The sequence below is a fragment of the Aythya ferina genome, assembly GCF_964211825.1.
Source record: "Aythya ferina genome assembly, chromosome: 16".
NCBI lineage: Eukaryota > Metazoa > Chordata > Aves > Anseriformes > Anatidae > Aythya > Aythya ferina.
This window is the reverse complement of record NC_140315.1, coordinates 16,651,753-16,664,834: the sequence shown is the minus strand read 5'-3', so window position 1 is coordinate 16,664,834 and position 13,082 is coordinate 16,651,753. Positions and strand designations below refer to the sequence as shown.

General features: G+C 46.2%; 1 long non-coding RNA gene across 4 annotated transcripts in view; it reads right to left on the bottom strand.

Moving 5' to 3' along the window:
* The window catches only part of LOC311445912, a 382,273-nt gene that overhangs the window by 15,343 nt on the left and 353,848 nt on the right, over positions 1-13,082 (bottom strand). For 2 of the 4 annotated variants that reach the window (XR_014698671.1, XR_014698672.1), the window contains exons 5-6: positions 2,096-2,142; positions 1,869-2,005 (exon numbers count right to left, since the gene is read on the bottom strand). This is a non-coding gene — a long non-coding RNA (uncharacterized lncRNA). Of the gene's footprint in view, positions 1-1,868; positions 2,143-2,228; positions 2,295-13,082 lie in introns of all 4 variants that reach the window. The other 2 variants (XR_014698670.1, XR_014698669.1) reach the window with 2 other exon arrangements.

Sequence of the window (13,082 nt, the reverse complement as noted above, 5' to 3'; positions counted from 1 at the left end):
CAAAGCAAAAATGCAGGCCCCAAACGTTACAGAAAAGCCCCCAAACCCAGGCTGCACAAGTCTACAAGCAGGCCCCAAACTGCCAACAGAAGCAGGCACCAACCACACCCAGATGCAGACCCCAACTGCCCACAAGCAGCTCCTACCCCACCACCCCCTCCCAAGAACTGGACTCCACCCAGACACTGGCCCAAGACCCGGACCCGACCCCCGCCAACCTCCCTACCCTCCCCCCGACACAGGTGTACAAGCAGCTCACAACCCGCCCCTTCAGAGACCGGTCCCACTCCCCCCACCCCCCCCAAGACACGGGATGCAGAGGTGTACAACCAACTCCCAACTCCCTCCCCCTCAAAGGGAGGCCCCAAAGACCCCCAAATGGAGGCTCCTAGAGTGAACAAACAGCTCCCAACTTCCCCAGGCACAGGCCCACCCCCCCCCCCCCCCCCCAAACACAGGCCACAGAGGTGTATAAACAGCCCAGACCCCCCTCCAAGACCATGGCCCCTATAGTGTACAAGCAGCTCCCAACCACCCACAGATGCAGGCCCCAACCCTTCTCAAAAGGGAGGCACCTAGAATGCATGAGCAACTCCCAACCAGCCTAAACATAGGTCCAAAAGTGCACAAGCAGCTCCCAACCCCCCTCAAATACAGACCCCAAAAGTGTACAAGTAGCTCCCCCCAAAGACATGACCCAAAGGTATACAACCAGTTCCCAACAACCCTGAGACACAGGCCCCAACCGCCCCCCCCAGACACAGCGACCCAAATTCTACAAGCAGCTCCCAACCCCTGCCAGGCAGGCCCCCTACCCTATACAAGCAGCTCCCAATCCTCCCCCCCCCCGCCGAGGGAGGCCCCCAAGCCCCCCACAAACACAGGCCCCTACAGTGTACAGGCAGCTCCCAGCCACCCCCAGATGCTGGCCCCAAAGTTGTACAAACAGCTCCCAGCCACCCTGCAGAAACAGATTCCTACATTGTACAAGCAGTTCCCAGCCCGCTAGACACAGGCCCTGACCCCCCACACATGCAGGCCCCAAAGGTGTACAAGCAGCTCCCACCCCTCCCCCAGACGCAGGTCCCAAGCCCCCCCCCAAACACAGGCCCCTACAACCAGCACCCAACCCCCTACCCCCGATGCCAGGCCCAAAGGTGTAGAAGCAGCTCCAAACCTCCTCCCTCAACCCAGGCTCCAACAGTGTACAAGCACCTCCCAACCAACCCTCCCCTTCCCCCCCCCCCCCCCCCCCCGCCCCCCGACAAAGGCTCCAAAGGAATACAAAGAGCTCCCACCCCTCCCCCAGATGCTGGTCTCAACCCCCCCCCCGCCCCCAGAAGCAGGCCCCAAAGGTGTAGAGTCAGCTCCCAACCCCCTCAATGCTGGCCCCAAGGGTCTACAAGCAGCTCCCCCCTTGCCCCCAGATACCGGCCCCCAGACACAGACCCCAAAAGCCTAATCACAGGCCCTGAACTCTAGAGGCAGGCTCCAAAACCCAGGACAAAGCCCCAGTGGTTCGAGACAGGGCCCAAATCCCAGACACAGGCCCCAAACGCTAAACATATGCCAAAAAAAGTATTAGTGCTGGTGCCAAATGTTACAGACAGGCCCAAAAGCCCGAGATGCTCAAGGCTGAGACGTAACTTGGCTTTCTGAATTACTGGAAAGCAGCTTTCATTCTCAGATAATTGTGTGCAGGCTAGATAGGATGGGGCTTCAGGCACCTCTTCACCTGAGGAAACACACTGCCATCAGGCACCGCTGTGCCAGACAAGCTTGTTCTGCTAGAACACCCTACTCAGATGCACTGTGGCATTCAAGTGAACTGCTTTCATGCAAATATAACGACTGATGTTACAACTCACCTTGCCTGTGGCACCTGATGAACAGAAGAGTAAGCCACCGCAGCGCTTCAAAACCATCCCTGCACGTGCCGCTCCTTGTCGCTCTCTGGCCTTATCTCATATCCTTATCCACTTCTGTGGAGAGCCTGCCATGGCACCTGCAAAGCAAGACGGACACCTTTCATAGTCACCTTGTGCTACTTGGTCGTTCTGCTCCAACCCAGCTCATGACCAGCCCCTCTTCTTACACAGCTCTTCAGAGTGCAGTTTGCTCCTTTGAGCCTGTGCGAGACACCTGTGAAAGAAAAAGAAACGCATAGGCCGATGCAGCATCCAAAGACACAGCACAACTAGGTAAGTTACTCTCATCTGCTCCCTTACCTCTGCCGCTTACCAGCCCCCGAGGCAGATGCTTCAATCTACCCTCTTCAAACAGCTACAACACCTCTAAAAGACAAAGAGGGGATGCTTAGAGGAACAGTGAGACCTACAACACAACAACTGCTACATCTGTTCCTCACTCACCTTGCCAGAGGCAGCTCTGCGTGTGACGTCCCAGGTTGTACACTGCGTTACCTAACCCTTACCGTAACCCTTACCCTAACCCTTCTCACCCTTACCATTACCCAAATCCTTACCTTTACTTTTTCCTTACCCTTACTCTTTCCTTTAACCATAACCTTACCCTTACCCTATACCTTACTCCAACCCTTCCCCTTACCTTCCCCTTCCCCTTACACTTAACCTAACCCTTACCCTTCTGCTTCCCCTAAAACATATCCTAACACTTTCCCTTACCCTTAAACTTACCCTAACCCTTTCTATTACCCTTACACTTACTCTTGCCCTAATCCTTGCTTGCACCCTTACACTTATCCTAACCCTTACCCTTACCCTTACTCAAACCCTTACTCTAACCCTTACCCTGACCCGTACCCTTACCCTTACCCGTACCCTTAACCTAACCCTAAACCTTAAACCTTACCGTAAACCTTACCCTTTCTGCTACACTTATCCTTAGCCTAAATCTAAACCTTACACTTACTCTTAGCATAACCCTCACCCTTACCATTACCCATACCCTTATCCTTACCCTAACCCTTACCTTTACACTTACGGTTACCATTAACCTTACTCTTACCCTAACACTTACCCTTAACCTAACCCTTACCCTAAACCTTACCCCAACCCTTACCCTGACCCTTACATTAACCCTAACCCTTACCCTAAACCTTACACTTACTCTTAACATTAACCTTACCCTTAACCTTAAGCTAATACTTAACCTTACGTTTTTCTCACCCTAACCCTATAATTAACCATAACCATTACGCTAACACTTAACCTTACCCTTAAAATAAGCCATACAACAACACTTAAATGTACACTTACGCTTAAACTTACCCTAACAATTACTCGTACAATTAAAATATTAATTAATTAAATTAAAAAATTTTAATTTAAAATTAATTGAATTAAAAAATTAAAATACTCTTATCCTTATACCTTATCCTTAACCCTCACCCTTATCATTACCAATACCCTTACTCTCACACTTATTCTTATACATACAACTTACCCTTTTCCTAACACTTAACCCTAACCTAACTCTAACCCTAAACCTTACCTGAACCCTTTCCAGGACGCTTACATTAACCCTTACCCTTAACCTAAACCTTACACTTGCTCTTAACCTTAACCTAATACTTACCTTTTCGTTTTCCTCACACTAACCCTAAAATTAACCCTAACCATTACCCTAACAGTTACCCCTAACATAACCCTTACTCTAACACTTACAGTGACCCGTACACTTACACATACCCTTACACTTACTCTTACCCTAACCCTTACCCTTACCCTTACCATAACCCCTACTCTAACACATACTTCTACCCGTACCCTTACCCTTACTGTTACCCTAACCCTTACCCTTACCTTACCCTATCCCTATCCCTTACCCTATCCCTTACCCTATCCCTTACCCTTAACCTAACCCTAAACCTTACCCTTATCCTAACACTTACCCTTACCGTAAACCTTACCCTTTCTGCTACACTTACCCTTAGCCTAAATCTAAACCTTACACTTACCCTTAGTCTAACCCTCACCCTTACCATTACCCATACCCTTATTCTTACCCTTACCCTAACCCTTACCTTTACACTTACGGTTACCATTAACCTTACTCTTACCCTAACACTTACCCTTAACCTAACCCTTACCCTAAACCTTACCCCAACCCTTACCCTGACCCTTACATTAACCCTAACCCTTAGCCTAAACCTTACACTTACTCTTAACCTTAACCTTAGCTGTAACCTAATACTTACCCTTACGTTTCCCTCACCCTAACCCTAAAATTAACCCTAAACATTACCCTAACACTTGACCTTACCCTAACCCTAAAATTACTCGTACAATTACCCTTACCCTTACCCTTAACCTAAGCCGAAACCTTACAGTAAACCTTACCCTTTCTGCTACACTTACCCTTAGCCGAAATCTAAACCTTGCATTTACCCCTACTGTAACCCTCACCCTTATCATTACCAATACTCTTACCCTTACCCTTACCCTAACCCTTCTCCTTACACTTACTGTTACCTTTAACATTACCCTTACCCTAACACTTACACTTATCCTTATCCATGCCCTTACCCTTGCCCTAATCTTTACCCTTAACCTAACCCTAACCCTAAACCTTACCCCAACCCTTACCCTGAACCTTACATTAACCCTAACCCTTACCCTAAAACTTACACTTACTCTTAACCTTACCCTTAACCATAACACTAACACTTACCCTTACGTTTCCCTCACCCTAACCCTAAAATTAACCCTAACCATTACCCCAACACTTACCCTTACCCTAACCCTAACCGTAACTCTAACCCTTATTCTAACCCTTACCCTGACCCGTACCCTTACACTTACCCTTACCCTAAGCCTTTCCCTTACCATGACCCATACCCTAACACGTACTTGTAGCCTTAACCTTACCGTTCCCCTTACCCTTACCTTTACTGTCTCCGTTACCCTTACACTTACACTTAACATAAACCTTAACCTTAACCTAAACCTTATCATAAGCCATACAACAACACTTACATGTACACTTACGCTTGCACTTACCCTAGCAATTACTCGTACTATTACTCTTAACCTTACTATTAAGCTAACCCTAAACCTTACCCTTATCCTAACACTTACCCTTATCCTAAACCTTACCCTTTCTGCTACACATACCCTTTGCCTAATTCTAAACCTTACCCTAACCCTCACCCTTACCTAAATCTAACCATTACCCTAACCTTCACTCTTACCCTTACCATTATACTTACTTTTACCCTTAAACTAAACCTTACCCCAACCCTTACCCTGACCCTTACATTAACCCTTACCCTAACCCTAACCCTTACTCTAACCCTAACCCTTAACCTAAACCTTACACTTAATCTTAACTTTAACCTTACCCTTAAACTAATACATACCCTTACGTTTCCCTCACCATAACCCTAAAATTAACCGTAACCATTACCCTAACACTTATCCTTACCGAACCCTAACCCTAACCCTTACTCTAACTTTTACCCTGACCCGGACCCTTAGACTTCCCCTTCCCCTTCCCCTTACTCTTCCCCTTACCCTAACCCTTACCCTTACCATAACCCATACTCTAACACATACCTCTACCCGTACCCGTACCCTTACCATAACCCTTACCCTTACCCTTACCCTTACCCTTACCCTTACCCTTACCCTTACCCTTACCCGATCCCATACCCTTAACCTAACCCTAAACCTTACCCTTATCCTAACACTTACCCTTACCGTAAGCCTTACCCTTTCTGCTACACTTACCCTTAGCCTAAATCTAAACCTTACACTTACCCTTAGCCTAACCCTCACCCTTACCATTACCCATACCCTTATTCTTACCCTTACCGTAACCCTTACCTTTACACTTACGGTTACCATTAACCTTACCCTTACCCTAACACTTATCCTTAACCTAACCCTTACGCTAAACCTTACCCCAACCCTTACCCTGACCCTTACATTAACCCTAACCCTTAGCCTAAACCTTACACTTACTCTTAACCTTAACCTTACCCTTAACATTAACCTAATATTTACGCATACGTTTTCCTGACTTTAACCCTAAAACTAACCCTAACCATTAACCTAACACTTAACCTTACCCTAACCCTAACCCTAATCCTTACTCTAACCCTTACCCTGACCTGTACCCTTACACTTACCCTTACCCTTATACTTACCCTAATTCTTACCCATACCATAACCCATAACCTAACACATATTTGTACCCTTAACCTTACCGTTACCCTTAACCCTACCCTTACCCTTACTCTATCCCTTACCCTTACGCTTACCCTTAACATAAACCTTACCCTTGACCTTACCCTTACCATAAGCCATACCACAACACTTACATGTACACTTACGCTTGCACTTACCCTAGCAATTACTCGTACAATTACCCTTAACCTTACTATTAAGCTAACCCTAAACCTTACCCTTATCCTAACACTTACCCTTATCCTAAACCTTACCCTTTCTGCTACACTTACCCTTTGCCTAATTCTAAACCTTACCCTAACCCTCACCCTTACCTAAATCTAACCATTACCCTAACCTTCACTCTTACCCTTACCATTATACTTACTTTTACCCTTAACCTAAACCTTACCCCAACCGATACCCTGACCCTTACATTATCCCTAACCCTTACCCTAACCCTAACCCTAACCCTTACTCTAACCCTAACCCTTAACCTAAACCTTACACTTAATCTTAACTTTAACCTTACCCTTAAACTAATACATACCCTTACGTTTCCCTCACCATAACCCTAATTTTAACAGTACCCATTACCCTAACACTTATCCTTACCGAACCCTAACCCTAACCCTTACTCTAACTTTTACCCTGACCCGGACCCTTAGACTTCCCCTTCCCCTTACTCTTCCCCTTACCCTAACCCTTACCCTTACACTTACGGTTACCATTAACCTTACCCTTACCCTAACACTTATTCATAACCTAACCCTTACCCTAAATCTTACCCCAACCCTTACCCTGACCCTTACATTAACCCTAACCCTTACCCTAAACCTTACACTTACTCTTAACCTTAACCTTACCCTTAACATTCACCTAATACTTACGCATACATTTTCCTGACTTTAACCCTAAAACTAACCCTAACCATTACCCTAACACTTAACCTTACCCTAACCCTAACCCTTACTCTTACCATTACCCTGACCCTTACCCTTACACTTACCCTAATTCTTACCCATACCATAACCCATACCCTAACACATATTTGTACCCTTAACCTTACCGTTACCCTTAACCTTACCCTTACCCTTACTCTATCCCTTACCCTTACGCTTACCCTTAACATAAACCTTACCCTTGACCTTACCCTTACCATAAGCCATACAACAACACTTACATGTACACTTACGCTTACACTTACCCTAGCAATTACTCGTAAAATTACCCTTAACCTTACCCTTACCAAACCATTACCCTTGTTCTTAACCTAACCATAAACATTAAGGATAAGCTAAAGGGTCACCCTTAAGGTTAACGTTATCCTAACTCTTACACTTAAGTGGGTAAGTGGAAGTGTAAGGGTACAGTTCAGGGTAAGCGTTAGAGTAAGGGTAAGTGTTAGGGTAATTGTTAGGCTAATTTTAGGTTTAGGGTGAGGGAAACATAAGGGTAAGTATTAGGTTAAGTTTAAGGATAAGGTTAAGAGTTATGGTAAGGGTTCGGTTTAATGTAAGGGTAAGGGTTTGGGAAATGTTTAGGATAAGGGTAAGAGAAGGGATAATGGTAAGGGTAAGGATGATGTTTAGTGTAAGGGTTAGATTTAGTTAAGGGTAAGGGTTAGTGTAAGTTTAAGAGTAAGGGTAAGTGTAAGGGTATGTGTAAAAGTACGGGTAATTGTAAGGGTTAGGGTAAGGGTAAGAGTAAGGGTATTGGTAATGATAAGGGTGAGGGTTACAGTAAGGGTAAGTGTAAGGTTTAGATTTAGGCTAAGGGTAAGTGTATCAGAAAGGGTAAGGTTTACTGTAAGGTTTAAAGTTTCGGCTTAGGTTAAGGGTAAGGGTAATTGTACGAGTAATTGCTAGGGTAAGTGTAAGCATAAGTGTACATTTAAGTGTTGTTGTATGGCTTATGGTAAGGGTAAGGTCAAGGGTAAGGTTTATGTTAAGGGAAAGCGTAAGGGTAACGGATAGAATAAGGGTAAGTGTAACGGTTAAGTGTTAGGGTAATGGTTAGGGTTAATTTTAGGATTAGGGTGAGAAAAATGTAAGGTTAAGTACTAGCTTAAGGTTAAGGGTAAGGTTAAGGGAAAGGTTAAGGTTAAGAGTAAGTGTAAGGTTTAGGTTAAGGGTTAGTGTTAATGTAAGGTTCAGGGAAAGGTTTGGGGTAAGGTTTAGGGTTAGGTTCAGCTTAAGGGTAAGGGTTGGGGTAAGGTTAAGGGTATGGATAAGGAAAAGTGTAAGGGATAGGGTAAGGGTAAGGGTTAGCGTAAGGGTAAGATTAATGGTAATGTTTATGTTAAGGGTAAGCGTAAGGGTAACGGATAGAGTAAGGGTAAGGGTAAGGGTAACGGTAAGGTTAAGGGTACAAATATGTGTTAGGGTATGGGTTATGGTATGGGTAAGAGTTATGGTAATGTAAGGGTAAGGGTGAGTGTAAGGGTATGGGTGAGGGTAAGGGTTAGAATAATGGTTAGGGTTAATTTTAGGGTTAGGGTGAGGGAAACGTAAGGGTAAGTATTCGGTTCAAGTAAGATTTAGATTTAGGCTAATGGTAAGTGTAGCAGAAAGGGTAAGGTTTACGATAAGGGTAAGTGTTAGGGTAAGGGTAAGGTTTAGGGTAAGAGTAAGTGTAAGTGTATGTGTAAGGGTATGGGTCATTGTAAGGGTTAGAGTAAGGGTTAGGGTAAGGGTGTTAGGGTAATGGTTAGGGTAAATTTTAGGCTTATGGTGAGGGAAACGTAAGGGTAAGGATTAGGTTAAGGTTACGGGTAAGGTTAAGGTTAAGAGTAAGGTTTAGGATAAGGGTTAGGGTTAATGTAAGGGTCAGGGTAAGGTTTCAGGTAAGGTTTAGGTATAGAGTTAGGTTAAGGGTAAGTGTTAGGGTAAGGGTAAGTTGTATGGACAAGGATAATTGTAAGGGATAGGGTAAGGTTAAGGATAATGATAACGGTAAAAGGAAGAGTAAGGATATGGGTAATGGTAAGGGTGAGGGAAAGGGTAAGGGTAAGTGTAAGGTTTAGATTTAGGCTAAGGGTAAGTGTAGCAGAAAGGTGTAGGATTAGGGTAAGGGTGTTAGGATAAAGGTAAGGGTAAGGGTAAGGATAAGGGTAAGGGTAAGGGTAAGGGTATCGGTAATGGTAAGGGAAAGGGTTAGGGTAAGTGTAAGGGTAAGGGTAAGTGTAAGGGTACAGGTCAGGGTAAGGGTATCAGTAATGGTAAGGGAAAGGGTTAGGGTAAGTGTAAGGGTAAGGGTAAGTGTAAGGGTACAGGTCAGGGTAAGGGTTAGAGTAAGGGTTAGGGTTAGGTAAGGATAAGTGTTAGGGTAATGGGTACTGTTAAAATTAGGGTTATGGTGAGGGAAATGTACGGGTATGTATTAGTTTAAGGGTAAGGTTAAGGTTAAGAGTAAGTGTAAGGTTTAGGTTAAGGGTTAGGGTTAATGTAAGGGTTAGGGTTAGGGTTGGGGTAAGATTTAGGGTAAGGAGAAGAGTAAGGGTATGGTTAATGGTAAGGGTGAGGGTTAGGGTAAGGATAAGGGTAAGTGTAAGGTTTAGGGTAAGGGTAATGGTATGGAGAAGGGTAAGGGTAAGGGTAAGTGTAAGGGTAAGGGTAGGAGTCATTGAACGAGTAATTCCTAGGGTAACTGTAAGCGTAAGTGTACATTTAAGTGTTGTTGTATGGCTTATTGTAAGGGTAAGGTTAAGTGTTAGCGTAATGGTTATGGTTAATTATAGGGTTAGGGTGAGAAAAACGTAAGGTTAAGTATTAGCTAAAGGTTAAGGGTAAGGTTAATGTTAAGAGTAAGTGTAAGGTTTAGGGTAAGGGTAAGGGTTAATGTAAGGGTTGGGGTAAAGTTTAGGGTAAGGGTTAGGTTCAGGATAAGTGTTAGGGTAAGTGTAAGGTTAATGGTAACCGTCAGTGTAAAGGTAAGGGTTAGGGTAAGGATAAGGGTATGGGTAATGGTAAGGGTGAGGGTTAGGCTAAGGGTAAACGTAAGGTTTAGATTTAGGCTAAGGGTAAGTGTAGCAGAAAGGGTAAGCTTTATGGTAAGGTTTGAGGTTTAGGCTTAGGTTAAGGGTAAGTGTAAGGGTAAGGTTTAGGTTTAGGAAAAGGGTAAGTGTAGCAGAAAGGTTAAGGGTTAGGGTAAGTGTTAGGGTAAGGGTAAGGTTAAGGGTAAGGGTAATGGTATGAATAAGGGTAAGGGTAAGGGAAATGGTACGGGTCAGGGTAAGGGTTTGAGTAAGGGTAAGGGTAAGGGTTAGGATAAGTGTAAGGGTGCAAGCAAGGATTAGGGCAAGAGTAAGTGTAAGGGTAATAGAAAGGGTTAGGGTAAGTTTAAGGGTAAGGGAAAGTGTTAGGATATGTTTTAGGGGAAGCAGAAGTGTAAGGGTTAGGTTAAGTGTAAGGGGAAGGGGAAGGTAAGGGGAAGGGTTGGAGTAAGGTATAGGGTAAGGGTAAGGTTATGGTTAAAGGAAAGAGTAAGGGTAAGGAAAAAGTAAAGGTAAGGATTTGGGTAATGGTAAGGGTGAGAAGGGTTAGGGTAAGGGTTACGGTAAGGGTTAGGTAACGCAGTGTACAACCTGGGACGCCACACGCAGAGCTGCCTCTGGCAAGGTGAGTGAGGAACAGATGTAGCAGTTGTTGTGTTGTAGGTCTCACTGTTCCTCTAAGCATCCCCTCTTTGTCTTTTAGAGGTGTTGTAGCTGTTTGAAGAGGGTAGATTGAAGCATCTGCCTCGGGGGCTGGTAAGCGGCAGAGGTAAGGGAGCAGATGAGAGTAACTTACCTAGTTGTGCTGTGTCTTTGGATGCTGCATCGGCCTATGCGTTTCTTTTTCTTTCACAGGTATCTCGCACAGGCTCAAAGGAGCAAACTGCACTCTGAAGAGCTGTGTAAGAAGAGGGGCTGGTCATGAGCTGGGTTGGAGCAGAACGACCAAGTAGCACAAGGTGACTATGAAAGGTGTCCGTCTTGCTTTGCAGGTGCCGTGGCAGGCTCTCCACAGAAGTGGATAAGGATATGAGATAAGGCCAGAGAGCGACAAGGAGCGGCACGTGCAGGGATGGTTTTGAAGCGCTGCGGTGGCTTACTCTTCTGTTCATCAGGTGCCACAGGCAAGGTGGGTTGTAACATCAGTCGTTATATTTGCATGAAAGCAGTTCACTTGAATGCCACAGTGCATCTGAGTAGGGTGTTCTAGCAGAACAAGCTTGTCTGGCACAGCGGTGCCTGATGGCAGTGTGTTTCCTCAGGTGAAGAGGTGCCTGAAGCCCCATCCTATCTAGCCTTGATTCAAAGATCGAAGCCAAAATTCCTTTAAGTGGTATATTCTTTATTGCAGCGCTGGATGCACGGGGGATCTCTCCACCTATCGTGCATACCCAAAGCAGAAAGCAGTCTTGAATTTATACAATCAATCTATCAATATTCTACAAGCACCTATACATATGCATTACCTATCCCCGCCTTCCCTCGCTTCTCATGCTAATTAGCCTTTTGGCACCTTGCGCCTGCGCAGAGCCTTCCAAGAATTGTGGGCAGGGGTCTTTGGGACGTGGGCAGGGGTCTTTGGGAGGAAGACCCCGAGTCTTCCTCACAGTGTACTTTTCACCTTTGGTCAGGAATCTGCTGAATTGGCATGTTTCTTAATTGCGAGAGCTGGTTGTTGCCAATTCTCCCGTTTGTTGTATCTTTATAATGAATTCCAATGTCCAGTTTCGAGAGTTATAGTCCTTACATTTGTTTCTCTGTCCGCCTGCCGCTTCCTTATCCAGTGTCTTGTTTCGAGATACACAGTCCTTGTCTGGGGATTGTCCTTGCCTCCCCAATACCTCCTTAATCAGCCTTCACACAATTATCTGAGAATGAAAGCTGCTTTCCAGTAATTCAGAAAACCAAGTTGCGTCTCAGCCTTGAGCATCTCGGGCTTTTGGGCCTGTCTGTAACATTTGGCACCAGCACTAATACTTTTTTTGGCATATGTTTAGCGTTTGGGGCCTGTGTCTGGGATTTGGGCCCTGTCTCGAACCACTGGGGCTTTGTCCTGGGTTTTGGAGCCTGCCTCTAGAGTTCAGGGCCTGTGATTAGGCTTTTGGGGTCTGTGTCTGGGGGCCGGTATCTGGGGGCAAGGGGGGAGCTGCTTGTAGACCCTAGGGGCCAGCATTGAGGGGGTTGGGAGCTGACTCTACACCTTTGGGGCCTGCTTTTGGGTGGGGGGGGGGTGTTGAGACCTGCATCTGGGGGAGGGGTGGGAGCTCTTTGTATTCCTTTGGAGCCTGTGTCGGGGGGCTGGGGGGAAGGGGAGGGTTGGTTGGGAGGTGCTTGTACACTGTTGGAGCCTGGGTTGAGGGAGGAGGTTTGGAGCTGCTTCTACACCTTTGGGCCTGGCATCGGGGGTAGGGGGTTGGGTGCTGGTTGTAGGGGCCTGTGTCTGGGGGGGGGGGGCTTGGGACCTGCGTCTGGGGGAGGGGTGGGAGCTGCTTGTACACCTTTGGGGCCTGCATGTGTGGGGGGTCAGGGCCTGTGTCTAGCGGGCTGGGAACTGCTTGTACAATGTAGGAATCTGTTTCTGCAGGGTGGCTGGGAGCTGTTTGTACAACTTTGGGGCCTGTGTTTGTGGGGGCCTTGGGGGCCTCCCTCGGGGGGGGGGGGGAGGGTTGGGAGCTGCTTGTATAGGGTAGGGGGCCTGCCTGGCAGGGGTTGGGAGCTGCTTGTAGAATTTGGGTCGCTGTGTCTGGGGGGGCGGTTGGGGCCTGTGTCTCAGGGGTGTTGGGAACTGGTTGTACACCTTTGGGTCCTGTCTCTGGGGGGGGAGCTACTTGTACCCTTACCATAAGCCGTACTCTAACACATACTTCTACCAGTACCCTTACCCTTACCGTAACCCTTACCTTTACCCTTACTCTTACCCTTACCAAAGCATTACCCTT